The following is a 6,000-nucleotide window of genomic DNA, read 5'->3' on the forward strand; positions in this document are numbered from 1 at the left end:
GTGAATCATTTACCACCATTTATGAGGCGTTCACTGACCTGTGTCAAACTGTTCTTCCTGTGGGACATTTGCTTTCATTGTTTCTTCTGAATAGCAGAGGACCATATGACGTGTGAAGACAAACAGTTTGTTTGGAGGAATTCAGGTACTTTTCACTGGTTGTTTATGCGAGATGATTGATTACTAGTTTTAGTTTTGGCCTGATATTTTCTGTCTGTTGGATCTAAATTAATCGCACGATGCGTTCAGGGCCTCTGGTGTTGTGCGATAAATCAAACTGTATAAAAGTCTGAAGGTCATCTAACGGTGTGAAATTAGGATCCACTGAGTTCAGGTCAGGACAGTTGCCTCGTGTGCTGTGGTGACACACGTGTTTTGGTGTTTCTAACTTGGTATCTTAATAACATGTAATTCTGACAGGACGACTCTTTTTGGTTTATGTGAGCAGTATTTGCCTAACTCCTGCAAACAGCACAGGGGTCCGTTCTTCGTACCTCGCTAAGTAAGTTAGCCGGATTTGATTGTTGACGATTTCGCGTGATCTTGTATCGTTCGGTTCTCCGAAGCTCATCCGGGACTTGCTGTCATAGCAACAGATCCATAAGCGTAAACCTGCTCGGGAGCAGGTTTACTTTATGTAAACAAGATTAGATCGCGGCCACTCAGGTATGTCCGCTGCATTTATACGAAAGCAACAGCGATATTTCTCCACTGTTTTTCCATAAATAAATATTATCAATGTAACTAAAGATAATGCATTTGATTCTTTTATTGATTTCATACAGATACATACAGGTCATTTCCTAAAAAAAGGGAAATGTACTATTAATCATTCTATTACATGTATTTGATTATTTCAGATGTAATTCATATTTTAGAGTAGTAATAGTAAATTACTTCGTGTAATCAAGATGACAGACCACGGCTATAAAAGCGAAGATGGATTTGGGAAGTCTGTCGCAGCCATGTCCTGTCCGTTTGTACGCGAGCAAGGAAGGTGCAAGATTGATAAGGAGGGTTTTCAGAATTCAGCGTATATTGCGGGATAGACAGGATCCTTTAGCTCAGCGCGACAGTGTGCTCATAGAAAGATATCGATTCTCCCGTGAGGGTATTATTTACTTAACACACTCTCTCTCACACACACACTCTCTCTCTCTCTCTCTCTCTCTCTCTCTCTCTCTCTATATATATATATATATATATATATATCTCCCAACTTACTGTGCATGCTTCAGTCACCCCTTGCATGGGAACAGGTAAAAGTGATGGAGTGTTATGTAAAACTACACACAAAAACCCCACAATGTCAATAAATGTCACAGTACAAAAAGGGGTGTGACGAGGGGGTGCAGGACCACCACCTGTCTTTATTTGCTCTGCCCTTTTCTTGGTTGCTGTTATAAACAAACAAACAGATTATTCCAGGGTCTCTTGTCATAGACTAAAAGCAATATAAGTGATAAATATTACCATTCTGTAGAATATTCTTATATTTCACTTTTACTTGTTCCCATGTTCTAGTGGGTCCTGTTGTGGCTCTAATGTGAAAGAGGATATAATGTAATATAATATAATATGATATAATATAATATACTATGATATAATGTAATATAATATAATAAATTACTTACGAGTTTAATTTGTCAGCAACTTTCTGCCAGCCCTCTCTCCTTGCTTTTGCAGCCTTTGCAGTGTTCCCTTGCGTTTTAATTAAACTCTGAAACTCCTGAAATCCCTCAATCAAGAGTTCTTGCTCTGCTGCCGTGAAATACTGAGCGCACTCCTTCAACATCTTCGCCGACCAATCACAGGGTTGCCGATCAATGTTTCTACTATCGATGCGTAGCCCCTTTTAAGCCACCCAGTGATCTCAGATTACTTCATCCAGCTGTACTAATCGTCAACAACAGGTGTGTTCGGAGAACCGGATTAGCGAGCTCAAAGTTAGCACGATGATTTGATCTTGGATGTGTTATTTGATCTTGGATGTAGTAAGCGAGGTACGAAGAACGGACCCCAGGACTCTGAATGGGATTATGATGTGTTTACTGACCTGTGTGAAGCATTTCTCAAGCTCTGTGAGGTGTTTACTGACCTGTGTCAGACGTCTCTCTCTGTTGGAAATCTGTATCTGTCGTTGTTTTCTGAGAGATTGAGATGAAAAATGGATTATCAAGAGAGACAGACAGATATCAATAAGTGTGATTGTTCATCCGTCTCTGCTGGTATCTTCAACATGAACTCTTAGATCCAACCTGCTGACCTGCTCCTTTCACAGAAGTTAAAAGGAAGGAACCCCCAATATCTTCTACACCTTACTTCCATACCTGCCCACCCTTTCTCCCCTCTCTCCTGTTGGATGCCTTCAACACCCACACCTTCTTTCTCTCTCTGACTTCTTCTACACTGATGATTAAAAATAGAATTTAAAATTTAAACTATAAAATTATTTTATTAAATTTCCTTCTTTCCTGTAACAGAAACTGCATCACATTTAAACATTCAGTGAGTATTGATTATAATTCACTCCATGTTTCATTTAGTTTATGTGATCTTCAGTGAGATTGAATTAATACATTTTGACAAGAACATTCATTTTACACTTTTTAAATCAGTTATATGAAAATTTTCTTTTACTTTTTAAAACTCTGTTTGTCAATCACATTTTACTCAATTCAAATTTCTTTTCATTGAAAGAAATGACTGCAAAATGTCAGTTTAATGTCACATGAATCACTCTGTGATGTGTTTACCAACCTCTGTGAGGAAGTTGCTTACGTGCGTAAGAGGTGTCTATATTTTGGACACCTGTGTCTGGCGTTTCTGGTGAGAAGCAGAATAGCATATGACACTTTATGGCAGCACGGAAACAAAGTACTTGACATTGGTTGTATGTGCCTGATGACTGATTACTGCTATGACACAGTCCTACATATCAAACTGAGAAAACAGTCTGCTCTGATGGTGGACTTGTTCTGTTTTCCTACAGAGCACCACGTCATCTTCTTATATCAACATCTGCCAGTCTGTGTACAGGGAATGAGGAAACCCCGTTCATTTACTGAGATCAACAGCAGACTTTCCAGTGTAAGACTTCATAAATATGTGAACATGAGCTGACTCTGGAACAGCTTCTATACAATCATGGACTGTAAAACAGAGGCAGGAGCCACCCTCTCTCTCCTGCACTGTACGGCTCAACTCACATACAGCAAACCTGCACTGATTCTACATATGTCACATTCCCATGATGCATCACAGGCTGTTTGATTGGATCTTTTTCATTGAGGATTTGTAATGTGGACAAACAGCTGTTACACTCACCTCTGACACTGAGAGTCACTGATTTCTGTAGCAGCATGTGTCCATCCTTGTTGTAGACGGTGCAGGTGTAGACTCCACTGTCAGTGAGGTGGAGGTCTTTCAGAGTCAGACTGAGGTCTTTAGTTCTCAGTGGGTCTTTGTTCATCTCAGTGCGCCCTTGTATGTCAGGCTGATATTGGCCTCTCTGATATGTGTGGACCGTCACATTCTCATGTCTCCACAGCAGAGTTACATCCACAGGCAGGTCGTCTTTGATTCTGAAGGGTAGAAGGACAGACTTTTCCCCCTGGGTCACCTCCACCATCTCCACCTGCAGAACTGACAGCAGATCATGAACACACACAGACATCAGTGAGGTTGATCCTCCATCATGTCCTCTGCTGTGTAACCAGCAGCTCTTCACTCCTGTTTTCAGTGTTTCTCTGACTTGGAGCTGAACTGCTTGTGTGTTGATGTCAGAGGCTGCACAAACAGCTGTGCAGCTTTCTGCTGGTAATCAGTCAGACTTCTTCCTGGTTGCTGTTTGACTTTGTGACTGACTGTGTTCATGACTTTTATGGATAGAGTTTGTAGGTGCAGTGAGGGGTGGAGGGTGTTGGGTTTGGTGGTGTCAGGATCTCGTGTCTTGTTGCAGATGATGTGGTTTTGTTGGCTTCATTGAGAGATGACCTCCAGCTCGTTCTGGGGACATTTACAGTTTAAAATGTGAGAAAGATCAAAGTGACTCTGAAGCTTCATCCATATGTTTCACAATTTAATTCTCTCTCATTTAATGAGCAGAGAAGGTTTCAGCAGCTCAGAGAGGCTGTAAGGGGACGGCTGAGGTGGTTCAGCATCTGATCAGGATGTTTCATAAATGTCCAACTGCTTCACTCAGAACACAGTTTGACCTCCAAACAGAAATCACTACACTCTGAAACTCTCTGAACACTAAAATTAAACCCTTAAAATCACACGACCAAATATTTTACTGTACAGAGCTGACAGATGGACCAGAGGAGACTTTAATACTGACTGGTTAGATCCATCCACCAAACATAAACTGTTCTTACTCAGCAACCTTTGAACCTGAGGTCTAGTTCTTTGGCTCTAACCTGTAATGATGACAAAGTTTTTTCACACAGTAGAAAAAAAAGGGAATATTTATGTTGTTGGAGTCTGAAATTTAAACCAAACTCTGATTCATCCTGTACTGTTCCAGATGTTGTTTTTATGCAATGTTGACTTTTTCATGACTTTTTCTGCCTATAATCGACTAAACTAAAAGTATATCAGAATCTCACTGAATCTCATCTTCATCCTGTTAGAATTAGACACAGCTGACTGCACAATGATTTAGGCTTGTTTGGCACATCATGACACAAGGTTGGACAGACTTGTTTTAGTTGATGTTCTTTGTTTTCTTTTCTGTCTGTGTGGTTTTATATGCGAGTTCTTTTACTGGCCTGTTTACCACTTGTTGGACCCACTTGGACCTTGATAAATCTCTCACAGGGTTATCCACATAGGAACAATGATTCTGCCTACATAAAGTGTTTGTGGTTCTTATCAGAACACAGAGGCAGCAGAAGCCACCATCTCTCTGCTGCACTGCATGGATCATACTCACAACTCACAGCCCTAAGTATGAGTTGTGACAAAAAGGAAATTTTAACGAGTCTTAAAAGTAGAGAGAATGTGTGTCTTCTGAATCCTGGTTCCATAGAAGATGGTCCAAAGTCTCCCGTTCTACTTTAAGAACTCTATGAACCACAAATAAGCCTTCAGTATGACAGTAACACACTCTGTTAGTATAACGTAACTATGAGATCTTTAAGATAACACAGGGGCTCATGGTTCATGAATTTGTATGTGAGAATAATGATTTTAAATTATTCCTATTATTCTGTGTCAGTGTGAGGAAGTAACACTGAAAAAAAAACACAAGTAACCTTTTCCATGATTTTATCATTTCACCTGTAAGAGGGTTGTTATAGAAAAATGATCACAGTTAGGATCTGTTTCCCAACCCGATGGTGCAGGGGCCCACCAAACTAGGCACTCACCCACAGGCAGCCGTCCAAAGATTGGCTTCAGGGTGGAGGCCCGGTAACCCTTTCCTGGGCAGTTTAAACTGTTCCCTAGATTTTTCACTCATGGGGATTTTTGAATTGCTCTTTCTCTGGTCCCTCACTCAGGACAAAAGCCCACAGCCCTCTATCATAATTAGATAGAGATTCACAGAGGGGTTACTGTCGTTTGATGAAACTTAATCGTTTATAATATACCGCCCCTTCAACCTTAGGTTGCAATCATCAACCTCAGTGTTTTATGAACCAAAATACTCTGTGAATACTATAAACAAGAGAGCTTATCTCATACACTACCATCCTGAAATAACATTAACTGAGAAAACCTGCTTTAAATCAACTCAGCTGAAAAGTCGTCCCACTCTGGACACATTGAGCTTGACAAAGCTACGTCATAATTCAGAGAAAGCTAATGGCTCAGTGGTCACTTGTGGTGACTAAACAAACCCCCAGAGCTTGTGTGTGTTGAGTTTGTGTTAAATGTGAATTGTTGTCTATGCAGACAACAGATATGTGATTCTGAGGCTTTATCACAGTTAACTGCTGTATTATCACAAACAGACTGAATGTCATTGCCAACTTGACTCTGGTCAGTTGCAGACTG

The sequence above is a fragment of the Oreochromis niloticus genome, unplaced genomic scaffold, assembly GCF_001858045.2.
Source record: "Oreochromis niloticus isolate F11D_XX unplaced genomic scaffold, O_niloticus_UMD_NMBU tig00000744_pilon, whole genome shotgun sequence".
Classification (NCBI taxonomy): domain Eukaryota; kingdom Metazoa; phylum Chordata; class Actinopteri; order Cichliformes; family Cichlidae; genus Oreochromis; species Oreochromis niloticus.